The sequence below is a fragment of the Musca autumnalis genome, unplaced genomic scaffold (genome assembly GCF_047663935.1).
Source record: "Musca autumnalis isolate F117 unplaced genomic scaffold, ASM4766393v1 scaffold_3, whole genome shotgun sequence".
NCBI classification, from domain to species: domain Eukaryota; kingdom Metazoa; phylum Arthropoda; class Insecta; order Diptera; family Muscidae; genus Musca; species Musca autumnalis.
Genome location: NW_027411866.1, coordinates 4253011 through 4268066, shown reverse-complemented (window position 1 = coordinate 4268066; position 15056 = coordinate 4253011). Strand labels below are relative to the sequence as shown.

The 15056-nt window shown below is 36.9% G+C and overlaps 1 protein-coding gene across 10 annotated transcripts in view; it reads left to right on the top strand.

Annotated features, from left to right (window-relative positions):
- LOC141396533 (uncharacterized) overlaps positions 1 to 15056 on the top strand; it is a 143311-nt gene that overhangs the window by 52217 nt on the left and 76038 nt on the right. For 5 of the 10 annotated variants that reach the window (XR_012411188.1, XR_012411191.1, XR_012411187.1 and 2 more), the window contains exon 1: positions 6470 to 6814. The exons of the other annotated variants lie outside the window; for them this stretch is intronic. The gene's annotated coding sequence lies outside the window, so the exon portion shown is untranslated. Of the gene's footprint in view, positions 1 to 6469; positions 6815 to 15056 lie in introns of those variants that run through there. 10 annotated transcript variants of the gene reach the window in all.

The window sequence follows — 15056 nt, the reverse complement described above, 5'->3', positions numbered from 1 at the left end:
GATTTCCCCCAACCATACATCAAATCCAACGCAAACACATTCATACACACCATGACTAGAATAATATTTAAGTAGACACACATCTTTGCAAAAAAACATTAGCATTTACAATTTGACACTTTAAGCTTTTGCTCACGCATTAAATAAAGGCTCACGTACATACAACTACTACAACAACAACACAACTCTCACTACGCGTTGATTTACCTAAACCAAACAAACACGGTCATGCATTCACACTATTTCTATAATCAATATACATAAGTACATACAAACATACATATATAAATATACCACCCACACTCAGTCATTCATTCAGATACTCAATAAAACCAACAACAACATTGATTTGTATAACTTTGCGTAACAACAACAATTTACAAATACAATTATTTTAAGTTACACCAATACTCCGGCACGGCAAATACAATACAAGAAGAGGAAAGCGCTATTTACTCTCACTACAAAAAAAAAAAAAACACACAAAAGATAGGGATAAATGTTTATAGAATTAGGCGACAGATGAATAGACAGGCGGACGCACTGATGCAAGTAACAGAGCGACAGACAGTCTGTCATTTTACCATATATGGTTACACCACAAAGAAGGAAAGAAACAAATAATTCCTCAATCACGTGGCTTTTCCTTTTTTTTTGTGGAAAAAGAACTTTACATCGTTTAGTGTCAAAGAATGAAGGAAGAATGAAATGTCATGCTATTGGACTCAGCACCACACTCTAATACATACCCATCGAACATGGCCAGCAGAAAGGAATAGAGAAACACGAATACTACTCCTCTGGGGAATTTGTTATTGTTGTAGGGATGTCTGATAAACAATTCCAACAACTGTCGTAACGTTGTTGTTGTAGATATGTATAATTTTAGAAAGATATTGCACGTTAGTACAGAAAAGCAGTACAACAAAACAACAATAGCAACAACATCAACAGAGACCATTAATAAATTTAACATGTGCGTGCCTGTCAACTTATCTGTCAAAGTTTTGCTTTAAGTCTTGTCTTTTGCAAAGGAGAGAGAGAGAGTGAGATGAAATACGAACAATAACTTGACTCTGTTAACAAGAAGTTGTGAAGATAATAGTAGTATATGTATGTACGTAACTCTCATTGTGAGATGTATAGATAAATTTAATGGAAGAGAGTAAGAGTGAGAACCAAACTAATGAGAGTCAACAGTATTGGCAGTGATGCAAATTTTTCATGGATTTTGGACCGAAAGACTGAAAAAGAAGACATATTAATTGGGGTTAGAATTGCATGAGTATATTAGAATTATATGAGACCCCTACGTAGGTCTTCTATCCTATAGAAGACCCTACGGAGGTTTTCTAAAGTAAAAAAGAACGTCTTCTATTTTATAGAAGACCACTACTGAGGTATGCTAAAGTATAGAAAATCCCTAAGGAGGATTTCAATTCCATAGAGGATCCTTGCGGATGTTTTCTATTCTATGGAAAACCCACAGCGGAGGTTCTCTGTACCATTGAAGACCCTACGGAGGTCTTCTGTCCTATGGAAGAACCTTTCGTAGGTCTTCTATCCTATGGAAGGCCATATGGAGGTCTTCTATCCTATTGAAGACCCCTACTGAGGTCTTTTACCCTATAGAAGACCCTACAAAGGAAAGACCCCTACGGAAGTCTTCCATCTTATACAAGACCCCTCAGAAGGTCTTCTATCCTACAGAAGACCACTACAGAGATATTTTATCCTATAGAAGACCCCTTCTGAGGTCTTCTATAAAAGACCCCTGCGGAGGTCTTCTATCCTATAGAAGACCATACGGAGGTCTTCTGTATTCTATCATGTAAAAGAGGCCTACGGAGGTCTTCCAACCTATAGAAGAGCCTTAAAGAGGTTTTCTATCCTATAGAAGACCCTTAAAGAGGTTTTCTATCCTATTGAAGACCCTTAAAGAGGTTTTCCATCCTATAGAAGACCCCTACGTAGGTCTTCTATCCTATAGAAGACCCTACGGAAGTCTTTTATCCTATAAAAACCCCTACTGGAGTCTTTTACCCTATAGAATAATAATCAGAATGGGTCTATAAAAGCACCCTTTCTTTCAGAATGGGTCTATAAAAGCACCCTTTCTTTCAGAATGGGTCTGTAAAAGCGCCCTTTCTTTCAGAATGGGTCTGTAAAAGCGCCCTTTCTTTCAGAATGGGTCTGTAAAAGCGTCCTTTCTTTCAGAATGGGTCTATAAAAGCACCCTTTCTTTCAGAATGGGTGTATTAAAGCACCCTTTCTTTCAGAATGGGTGTATAAAAGCACCCTTTCTTTCAGAATGGGTGTATAAAAGCACCCTTTCTTTCAGAATGGGTGTATAAAAGCACCCTTTCTTTCAGAATGGGTGTATAAAAGCACCCTTTCTTTCAGAATGGGTGTATAAAAGCACCCTTTCTTTCAGAATGGGTGTATAAAAGCACCCTTTCTTTCAGAATGGGTGTATAAAAGCACCCTTTCTTTCAGAATGGGTGTATAAAAGCACCCTTTCTTTCAGAATGGGTATATAAAAGTACCCTTTCTTTCAGAATGGGTGTATAAAAGCACCCTTTCTTTCAGAATGGGTGTATAAAAGCACCCTTTCTTTCAGAATGGGTGTATAAAAGCACCCTTTCTTTCAGAATGGGTGTATAAAAGCACCCTTTCTTTCAGAATGGGTGTATAAAAGCACCCTTTCTTTCAGAATGGGTGTATAAAAGCACCCTTTCTTTCAGAATGGGTGTATAAAAGCACCCTTTCATTTAGAACAGGTCTATAGAAGCACTCATTCTTTCAGAATGGGTGTATAAAAGCACCCTTTCTTTCAGAATGGGTCTATAAAAGCACCCTTTCTTGCAGAATGGGTCTATAGAAGCACCCTTTCTTTCAGGATGGGTCTATAGAAGCACCCTTTATTTCAGAATGTGTCTATAGAAGCACCCTTTCTTTCAGAATTGGTCTATAGAAGCACCCTTTCTTTCAGAATGGGTCTATAGAAGCACCCTTTCTTTCAGAATGGGTCTATAGAAGCACCCTTTCTTTCAGAATGGGTCTATAGAAGCACCCTTTCTTTCAGAATGGGTCTATAGAAGCACCCTTTCTTTGAGGATGGGTCTATAGAAGCACCCTTTCTTTCAGAATGGGTCCATAGAAGCACCCTTTCTTTCAGAATTGGTCTATAGAAGCACCCTTTCTTTCAGAATGGGTATATAGAAGCACCCTTTCTTTCAGAATGGGTCTATAGAAGCACCCTTTCTTTCAGAATGGGTCTATAAAAGCACCCTTTCTTTCAGAATGGGTCTATAGAAGCACCCTTTCTTTCAGAATGGGTCTATAGAAGCACCCTCTCTTTCAGAATGGGTCTATAGAAGCACCCTTTCTTTCACAATGGGTCTATAAAAGCTCCCTTTCTTTCAGAATGGGTCTATAGAAGCACCCTTTCTTTCAGAATGGGTCTATAGAAGCACCCTTTCTTTCAGAATGGGTCTATAGAAGCACCCTTTCTTTCAGAATGGGTCTATAGAAGCACCCTTTCTTTCAGAATGGGTCTACAAAAGCACCCTTTCTTTCAGAATGGGTCTATAAAAGCACCCTTTCTTTCAGAGTGGGTCTATAAAAGCACTCTTTCTTTCAGAATGGGTCTATAAAAGCATTCTTTCTTTCAGAATGGGTCTATAAAAGCACCCTTTCTTTCAGAATGGGTCTATAAAAGCACCCTTTCTTTCAGAATGGGTCTATAAAAGCACCATTTCTTTCAGAATGGGTCTATAAAAGCACCATTTCTTTCAGAATGGGTCTATAAAAGCACCCTTTCTTTCAGAATGGGTCTATAAAAGCACCCTTTCTTTCAGAATGGGTCTATAAAAGCACCCTTTCTTTCAGAATGGGTCTATAAAAGCACCCTTTCCTTCAGAATGGGTCTATAAAAGCACCCTTTTCTTCAGAATGGGTCTATAAAAGCTCCCTTTCCTTCAGCATGGGTCTATAAAAGCACCCTTTCTTTCAGAATGGGTCTATAAAAGCACCCTTTTCTTCAGCATGGGTCTATAAAAGCACCCTTTCTTTCAGAATGGGTCTATAAAAGCTCCCTTTCCTTCAGCATGGGTCTATAAAAGCACCCTTTCTTTCAGAATGGGTCTATAAAAGCACCCTTTTCTTCAGCATGGGTCTATAAAAGCACCCTTTCTTTCAGAATGGGTCTATAAAAGCACCCTTTTCTTCAGAATGGGTCTATGAAAGCACCCTTTCCTTCAGAATGGGTCTAGAAAAGCACCCTTTCTTTCAGAATGGGTCTATAAAAGCACCCTTTCTTTCAGAATGGGTCTATAAAAGCACCTTTTCTTTCAGAATGGGTCTATAAAAGCACCCTTTTCTTCAGAATGGGGCTATAAAAGCACCCTTTCCTTCAGCATGGGTCTATAAAAGCACCCTTTCTTTCAGAATGGGTCTATAAAAGCACCCTTTTCTTCAGCATGGGTCTATAAAAGCACCCTTTCTTTCAGAATGGTTCTATAAAAGCACCCTTTCTTTCAGAATGGTTCTATAAAAGCGCCATTTCTTTCAGAATGGTTCTATTAAAGCACCATTTCTTTCAGAATGGGTCTATAAAAGCACCATTTCTTTCAGAATGGGTCTATAAAAGCACCCTTTCTTTCAGAATGGGTCTATAAAAGCACCCTTTCTTTCAGAATGGGTCTATAAAAGCACCCTTTCTTTCAGAATGGGTCTATAAAAGCACCCTTTCTTTCAGAATGGGTCTATAAAAGCACCCTTTATTTCAGAATGGGTCTATAAAAGCACCCTTTCGTTCAGAATGAGTCTATAAAAGCACCCTTTCTTTCAGAATGGGTCTATAAAAGCACCCTTTCTTTCAGAATGGGTCTATAAAAGCACCCTTTCTTTCAGAATGGGTCTATAAAAGCGCCCTTTCTTTCAGAATGGGTCTGTAAAAGCACCCTTTCTTTCAGAATGGGTCTATAAAAGCACCCTTTCTTTCAGAATGGGTCTATAAAAGCACCCTTTCTTTCAGAATGGGTCTATGAACTCATTCTTTCAGAAAGGGAGTTCTTCTATCATATAAAAAACCCTACTGGGGTCTTTTACCCTATAGAAGACCCCCTCAGAGGTCTTCTATCCTACAGAAGACCCCTACGAAAGTCTTTAATCCTATAAAAGACGCCTTCGGAGGCTTTTATAGAAGACTACTACAGGGTATTCTAAAGTATAGAAGATCCTTAAAGAGGATTTCAATTCTATAGAGGATCCCTACGGATGTTATCTATTATATAGAAAACCCGCAGCGGAGTTCTTCTATACCATAGAAGACCCTCTGTGGAGTTCTTCTATACCATAAAAGACCCTCTGTGGAGGTCTTCTTTACCATAGAAGACTGCTACGGAGGGCTTCTTTACCATAGAAGATCCCACGGAGGTCTTCTATTCCATAGAAGACCCCTACGCAGGCCTTCTTTATATAGAAAAGACCCCTACCGAGGTCTTCTATCCTATAAAAAATACGCCTACTGAGGTCTTTTTCTGTCCTATAGAAGACCCCTACGGATGTTATTTATCCTACAAAGCTCTACGGATGTCTTCTATCCTATAGAAGACCCCAACGTTTGTCTTCTATCCTATAGATGACCCCTAATGAGGGATATATTGAATAGAAGACCTCCGTAGGGTTCTTCGCTACAATAGAAGACATCTTCTGAAGGCATTTTATTATAGAGAAGCCCCCTTTGAAGATCTTAGTTTCTATAGAAGTCTCCTCTGGAGGCGTTCTATTCTATAGAAACTTCCACTGAAGGTGTTCTATTCTATAGAAGCAATAGAAGCTTTCCCTAGAGGCTTCTGTTCTACAAAAGCCTGCCTATTCTGTAGATGCTTCGTAGTGGTATTCTTTAGAATAGGAAGTACAATATATATTTTTTAATATTCTAAAAACCATTTTGCAGGTATTTTGTTCTATTGAAGATGGTCTTCTATTGTTTAGAAGAGCTATCCGGAGACCTTTTAATGAAAATAATTTCCAACCTGAGGTTTTCTGATATATAGAAGAACCACCCGGAGTTGGCATATTATTATAATACACATCTGGAGTCGTGCTATTCTTAATGAACGTTTTTTTTGAAGACTTCTGTCCATTCTTTTTTTTGTTTCGTAAACTGTTTAAAAATCGCAACATTGACCACACATTCTATTTGACTTTGCGAGAGATAGACAATGAAAGTTATGCTTTCAAACGTTTAACTCAGATAAAAGTCAACCAAACAGCTGTTAAAAGCTTTTTATGCTCTCTCTTCCTCTCTCTCTAATGAATATTCATTATCTTTATCCCAAATGAACCCCTAAAAGTATACTAACATAACATAAAATGTGTGTAATATGTGAAACAAACAAGAAAAACCTCTGACTGTCTTTCATTGAGGGTTAGAAGCTTTAAGGAAAATTTTTCTACATTCAGTTTATGGTGGAGCATACGCGTGATGATAACGTACGAAAATACAAGGCAATGCCACTGTGAAATAAAACAAAAACGGGAACAAGCATAAAGAGAGAGCACCAGAAATATGTAGCATACTTTTGTGGAGCTGCAAAGTGAAAAAATACTACAAAAAGGAAAAAATAATCTGTGAAATGTGGAGAAAAGAATATTTGTGAAAATTGTAAAATAAATGAATATAATTTGTTGAAAGAATCAATTGTAAAAGAAAAAAATCAAACCATAGTTGATAATAAACCAAAAAAAAAGTAAAAAAAGAGCAAAGATAAAGGCCTAATTGTGGGCTAAAGAGAGCAAGGAAAAGGTAATGCCCCAGAAATCACTAATAAAATATTAATAAAAATCAAACATTCCTAAAATAAATTGAATGGAACAAAAGCAAGGAGGGGGAGTACGGCGCGGAATAAAATGGCAGAGGCACAGAAAAGGCTAATTAGTTTTTTTTTTTGGAAAAATACAAATAAATAAGTTTATGGAATAGAAACAGCAAAAACAAAAAAAAAAATTTGGAGCTATGGAATAAAATTAAATTTATTTGAAATAATGCATTACATTTTATATTGATTTCCATATTAATATAAGGAAAGGAAATCTTCACAAAAAATTATATCACAAGCCTCTTCAAATATCATTCAAAAATTGTACTCATGTGAGATACATAAAGATTTCCCTTGTTTAAGGGTATAAAGGGTCACGTTAGCAGCAACAATCAAAAATAGCACACACTCACACAAAAAACACCTGGCACACTCACTCGCATTCATTCCTACACCAACAACAACAATGTGGCACAGTTTTTGGGGGATCAAAGCATGGTGTTATGGCTTATAGCCATATAACCAAATAACGGCACACTTTGTAAAAACCAAATGTTGGTCCAAAATCCAAATAGTGTCAATAAACTGGCATAGAAAATGCCAGCCATGTCCAACCCCCCCTACCCACCAATACAAAGCAAAAGCAGCATTCACCAAATGCTGAATTGCTCATTTGAAAAGTATGCTAAAATCTAGAACACTATTTGTTCGGTTTCTTTTCTTTCGAAAGGGTGACATCAATGTGGAAAATGTAACATCGTTGCACCAGAAAAAAAGAAAAAAAAAAACAAAAGAAACAAATAAAACAACAATGAAATCTAAGTAAATGCATATTCAAATTAAGAGCATAATGTTTGGGAGCCAAAAAAAAGTGTAGCATATTTTCTGGCAAGTTGCAGACAAGAAGAAGTCCTTAATTGAGTTTTGTAATAAAAGGATTGCAATAAGATAGACATAGTGAAATGATCGAAGCGGTTTCACACAAATAGTATAAACCTATTGAAGAAATATCTTCCTGAGGTCTTCTAGTTAAAAATAATTTCAGCAGATTTTTACTCAAAAGAGAAATTAATATCCCTGCAAAAATACTCATTAGATGGCGCCCAAATGTTTTTTTAGTATTATATTTAATAAAAAAATCGCAAATCCCCTACTAACCCATTATTTTAACAAGGGCATGTCACTAAAAGTCATGACGACTTATTTAAGTGGCCAAAAAATAACTACTAATTTCGCGCGATATGCCCTTGTTAAAATAATGGGTTAGTAGGGGGTTTTGTAATGAATTTCTTTGCTGGGAAAGAATACTAAAAGACATGTGGGCTCCATCTATTTCATAAAGGATATTTATACAAATTTATGGAAGATATTTTATTGTATAGGAAACCTTTGAAGATCTTCAATTCTACTGACGACCTTTCTGGAAATATCATATTTGATATAAGGACCAAACGGTTCTATAGAAGATATGCTATGCTATGGAAATGTTCTATTCCATAGAAGACTTCTCCGGTTGTATTCTCAGATATAAAAAACTTCAGCAGATATTCTACTCTTTCGGTTGATTCATCTTCCACAGAATATCTACCGGCGGTGATCTATTCTATAGAAGATCATACAGGGTAATATATCTCTCTTTATAGAAGAACATTCTGCAGGTATTTTTTTCTATGAAAGGCCATTCGGGTGACTCATATTCTACAGAATACCTTACCGGAGGTTGTCTATTCTATAGAACATACTACCTAAGAGTACAATTGCATACACCTCATCCTGAAGAATTTTATTTTATAGAAGCCTACTCCGGAGGACTTATATTCAATAGATGACCCTTTAGGATATCCCCTATTATGTTTATTCCCTAGAATTTATATCTATAGAAGGTCTATCTGGAAGTTTTTCATTCATATATTTCCTTTCCGGAAATATGGTATTTGATATAAGACCCAAATTGTTCTATAGAAGATGCTCTATACCAGTGATGGCCACCAACAACAATATTCCTATGCCCGCGGGCATACGGCATACACGTACACCGTAAACACATTCGTTCGGTTAACGCATTGTTTACGTTTCACTCACACTAGCGCAAGTTATAATCTGCAAATGTTTGTTTTTGGCCATCATTGCTCTATACCATGGAAGTGTTCTATTCCATAGAAAACCTTTCCGGTGGAATTCTCGGATATAAAAGAAACTTCAGCAGGTATTCTACTCTATGGAATTCTTTTCGGGTGGTTCATCTTCCACAGAATACCTACCGGAGGTGATATATTCTATAGGAGATCATTAAAGGGTCAAGTGTATCATACTCTTCCTGAGGAATTATTCCCATATTCATTTCACAGATCCTCTGTAACTCTTATATTGCATAGAAAATATTTCCTGTGGTATTCTCTTATTATCTATTCTATAGAAAATACTATTTCCGGGGTCAATTTTAGAAGTCCTTTCCTAAGGTTTTATTCTTATAGGAGATCCTGCCAATGGCATACGCCCATTGTCGGAAGTCTTTTATTTTATAGAGGCCTCTTGCGGATGTTTGCACAGGCCTTTCATGGAGAACTTTTCGGGGGTATGTATTTCTGGAGGGTTTTCTATCAATATGTTATTCCATTTTACGAAGATCCTTCCGGGGAATATATAATTTACTTAAGAATCCTGCGGAGGTCTAATATTCTATAGGTGACCCTTCAGGTAGTCCAGAGTTTTTATTTCTATAGAAGATCCTTATGGAGGTTTTCCATTCATATATTTGCTATAAAAGCCCTTTTCGGAGGTCTATAATTATAGAAGACTCTTTAGCGGCCTTTTTGAATTAGAAATCTTTCTGTAAGTGTTCCCTTATAAAGAAGATCTTTCCTGAGGTTTTATTTCTTTAAGGATATCCTGGTAAGGGAGCCCAATTGCACAGACCTCCTCTGGAAATCTGGTATTGTGTAGAAGGATTTAATAGATGTTTGCGCTCTGTAGAAGGTCCTTGCAGAGGTATTCCACTTTATGGTAAACACTCCATTCCTTTCGGAAACTTTATTATACCCTCAGCCTTTAGGTTAGAAAGGGTATATACACTTTCATACGGGCAAAATATGCTTCATCGAAGTAATGAGTTTAGACCCTTAGTATGTTTCGACGAAATGTGTTTCAGACAATTTGGAGTCGATTGAGCAATGTCCGTCCGTCTGTCTGTCTGGCTGGCTGGAGCGCACGATAACTCTCTAACGGATGAACCGATTCGGTTCAAATTTTGGCATCCGTAATATTTTGTCCAAACTTAGTTTAAGTTCGAAGATGAGCTATATCGGTCCACTCCTTCCGGTACCTCCCCCACAAAAGCTTCAAACAGTTCGGAAAATTTTTGGGCATGCTAGCTCTTGAAGGGAGTAACTGATTTGGTTCATACTTTGCACATCGTGAATTTTCTACCAGACTTAGAAGAGGTTTCAATATGGACGCAATCGGCCCACTCCTTCTGGTACCTCCCACACAAAATTTCGGATAAGTTCAGTTTAGGAACTGCTCTCGAATCGCTTTGATTTTTGTTGCAACAACTTGTATTCACTTCCCCCCATACGACGGTACAAGTTTCATCAGGGGCAAGTCCATTCTTCCTGAGAAAATGGCCGGAAAGGTTCAAAAAGCCCCTATGACACCTTGTGTAGTGGTTGGTGCGCAAAATTTGACCTTCGTAATTTTTTATCAAAACATAGTTTAAATTCGAAGATGGGCTATATCAGCCCACTCTTTCAGGTAACTCCCCCACAAAAGTTCAAAAATGTTCGGAAAAATTTTGCGCACAATAACTCTTGAAGGGAGTGACCGATGTAATCTATACTGTGCACATCTTAATATATCTACCAGATATAGATTAGGTTCGAATATGGACTATATTTGTCTACTCTTTTTGGTACCTCTCACACAAAATTTCGGATAAGTTCACTTTAAGACCTGCTCTCGAATCACTTTGGTTTTTGTAGAAGCGATTTGCATTCGCTACCTCCATTACGACGGTAAAAGTTTTTTCAGGGGCAAGTCCATATTTCTTGGGAAAACAGCCCGAAAGGTTTTTTTACACCTATGTCACCATGTGTGGCGGTCGGAGAGCATTGCCAAATAATCATCAGACAAATGTCGAAAAATCAGTTCTACCATTTTTACCCAAAGAAATTTGTCTGGTAGCCTGTTGTAGAAGAGAATGCCATTTTTGTCCTATCTCTCTCTCTCCCTCTCTCTTAAAACTTGCTTCCAATTTTACAACTTTATGGGGTTAAGGAACGCTTTTCAGTTTAAAAATGGTAACCTTCAGGCAAGTAAAGGAACAAAACTAAAGGGTCATGTGTAGAATTCCCTTCCTGAGGAGTTATTTCCAAAGGAGATCCGGTCATTTCACAGACCCTCAGTAAGTGTTATATTGCATATAAAATATTTCCGGTGGAAGAATATTCTGCAGGTATTTTCTTCTATGAAAGGTCATTTGAGCGACTCATAATCTACAGAATACCCTACCGGAGGTTATCTATTCTATAGAAAAAACTTCCGGGGTCAATTTTAGAAGAACCTCCCTTGCAATAGAGTACCATTGCATACACCCCACCCGGAAGTCTTTTATTTTATAGAGACATCTTGCAGATGTTTGCTATTCTGTATATGGAAATTGCACAGTCCTTTCATGGAAAACTTTTCGGGAGTAAGCATTTCTGGAGATGTTTTAGATGAAAGATCCTTCAGGGGATCATATATTTTACTGAGGACACCCCGTAGGTCTTATATTTTATAGGTGATCAGGATGCCCCCTATGATGTTTATTTGAGAGGTATTATGTATATTTCCTATAAAATTTCTTTTCGGAAGTCACTAATTATTGAAGAGCCTTTAGAGGCCTTCTTTGAATTAGAAATCTTTCTGTAGACGTTCCCTTATAAAGAAGATTTTGCCTGAAGTTTTATTTCTTTAGAGATATGCTGTTAAGGAAGTTCCATTACACAGGACTTCTCCGGAAATCTTGTATGTTATAGAAGGTTTTTATTTTCTATAGAATACCCGGAGGTTTAGTTTTCTAGATAAAACCCTTCAGGAAATTTTTGATTTTGCAAAAGACCCTTTAGAAGCATTTTATTCCTATAGGTGACAAGGGAGGAGTCCTCAGTAGCATAGATGGCTCGCAGAACACGTTCAGGCGAGTCATCTATGCAACAAAGGACTCCTCCCTTCCGGGTGTCTCATATGATACCCATTTCAAAGGTTTTGTTTTTATAGAAGACCCTTTTAGATGTTTTCCTTTCCATAGAAGATTCTTTTGGATATCATATTGTTACGAATGTAACTGATAGGTTTAAGTTAGTTTAGTTTAATTTCCATTAATTTAAAAATTTGAATTATAACGTAAAGTTTTTATTACGCAGTTACTTTATTTAAGCAACAACAACTACCATGTAGAACTCTCTTCATTATTCTAGATGTTACTTTACCTTTCATTAATGTGCTTTTATTTTGTTTTGCCATAGTCATGCAATTATTGTTTAATTTGTCACTTCTTTATTTCTTGCATTTGTTTGTTGTTGTAATTACGTCATTACTGTGCTTGTCGTCCGTCTGTATTCCCCCCATGTATGTATGTGAGTATGGTTGTTCGCTTAGTGCGAATGTGCGTCTGTGTGTTCGTTGTACAGATTCGAGGTGTTGCCAGACTTTCTGGATAATTCTAGACCAAGGAGACTTTGGGGTATAAATACAGGGGAACTGGCAATGACGAGTTGTGTTGTGTTTTAAGCGTTGAACTGAACAGATCGGTTAAATAAGAGCTGCGTGCTAACTAGAGACTTGCTGTGTGCTTTGTAATTAAAGTCGGTTCTGAATAAGTGTACTAAAGTAAATAAAGCATTGTAGAAACGTAATCTAAAACGAACCCTGTTTTATTTGGTACAAATCGTATCGGGGAATAAAACAACGTCTACACGGAGATTAGTTAAATCTAATTCCGTAACAATATTTTATACAGAAGACCTTTTCGGAAATCGACTATTCTACAGATAGAAGGCTTTTCTGCAGGTCTTCTGGAAGGCCTTCCTAAGAGCCTTCTCCGTAGAATTCCGTAAATACTTAATAAACCTATCAGAGGTGATATTTGTGAAGAAGATCTGTCGCGGAGCTTTGTATTCCAAAGAAGGCCTTTTTGGAGGTTATGTATTTTGAAAAAGACCCTTACAAAAGTCTTCAATTCTTTCCGAGGTTTATTTGTATACAAATAAGGGGTACCATACAATTGCAGGCACATTCGGAGCACTTCCATCCTTTCCCCATCATTTTCTTGGGCCGTGTGAAGACCTTATTTTCTCTCGAAACTCTATTCGGATGATTTCTATTTAACAAGTTGTCCTTTCGGATGTATTATATGTGATAAAGAACTTTTAGAGGCTTTTCGATTCTATAGAAAACCTTTTTAGAAGTATTATTTTTTGTAGAAAGCCCTTCTAAAGATTTTCTAGTCTGTAGAAAGGTTTCCATTCACTATTAGACTCATGTTGAGGGGCCCTATTCAATAGGAGATCCATTAGGATGACTTTCCAAGTACAGAAGACTTATGCGAATTTCCTCTATAAAGATCCAACCGAATATTTTAAATGATACCAAATATTTACCCGCATGTTTTGACGTTTTGTTCCGAAGATCTTTTTGGAAGTCGACAATTCTACAGAAGTCTCATCCGGAGGTGATGTATCTTCTGGAGATCTTATTTTTTTAGAATGCCCTTACTGGGGATTTCTAATTAATATAAGACCCTTTAGAGGTTTTATTTGTAAAGAATGTCTTTCTGGTGGTATTCAATTACAAAGAATACACTTTCGGAGGCCATATAATCTTAAGATGACTCTTACGAAAAAGTTTTTCCTTCTGGGGAGTTTATTTGTATAGAAAACCCTTATAGAGGTTTCCATTCAAATGAGGATGTATTAGAAATTTTTCCATTCTAATGGAGAGGCCATTTTAATATTTTTCGTTTTTATAGAAACTTTATTCGAAGGATTTCTATTGTAGTCTATTTAATAGAGAACTATCCGAGGGTCTTCAATTCTGTACACGGCCCTTCTCACTTCTAGAAAGGCTTTCTATTGACCGGAACATCTACCCAGAGGTCTTCTATTAAATAAAAAATCCCATTCGTATAGCTTCTATGCTACAGAAGATTTACCCGTACTGTTTTAGGGAGGGTGTGGAGATCTTATATAGAAAAGTTTTTTTTTCCAAACTCTTCTATTGTAAAGGATGATCTATTTTCGGCCATCTATTTTCGGTCAATAGGAAGCTTTCTATGCAATAGGAAATTCATTTGGAGGTTCTCAAAGAAGACCTGTTTGGTATTGGAATATGTAATATGCTACAGAAGATTTACTCGCATGGTCTTATGGTGGTTCCAAAAGACTCATATGGAAAAGTATCTTTCTATCTTATCCATTCTATAGGAGGATTTATAGAAACGATCAATGTCCACATTCATTTCAATTTTATCTGTGTGCTGAGCTATGAACAAACTCGGCAGAGCAATCACTAGGTCAAACAGGTTAAGCGGAAAAGAAGAAGAATCATTCATAGGGAGGAAGTGTATTTAAAACAAGTTTTAAAAAAACATAATTCAGCTTTGCCTCAGCTTCTTTGAATTGAATCTTTCATCTATGGACAGCTCGAATACCGGCTAAACAATCGAAATCCTTTTCCCCAAAAATTATGTATTCAGGGAATTTTCAGAATTTTGTGGACATATGAACTTACCGACAAAAATAGGTATTTGGATTAAAGCTCAAAAGTGTTGCGGAGGTGGTACTTAAAATAATGTACCACCTTGTTTATATTGCTTGTGGGTCTTATTTGGGAAGTCATTCCTTTCCGTAGATATTATTATATCATTACTTTTGGTCACCGTATAATTTAGAGCTTTTGAACCATAATATCAGGAAGCATGGACTTGCTTACGGAAAACAAAATATCGCTGTAGACTGGACCACAAGATGTAACTTCTATAAAAATTTACAAAGGATCATAGAACAGACCTTAAACTGCACATAAACAAAAATGTTCTACTTTTTTGAGGGAGGTACCGTAAAGAGTGGACCGATATGAATCACTTTCGAACTTACACTATGTTTTGACGAAATATTTCGAGATCCAAAGTTTGGACCAAATCGTTTTTGAGATACCGCGTGTACAATTTTAGCGTATATTTTCGAACTTTTG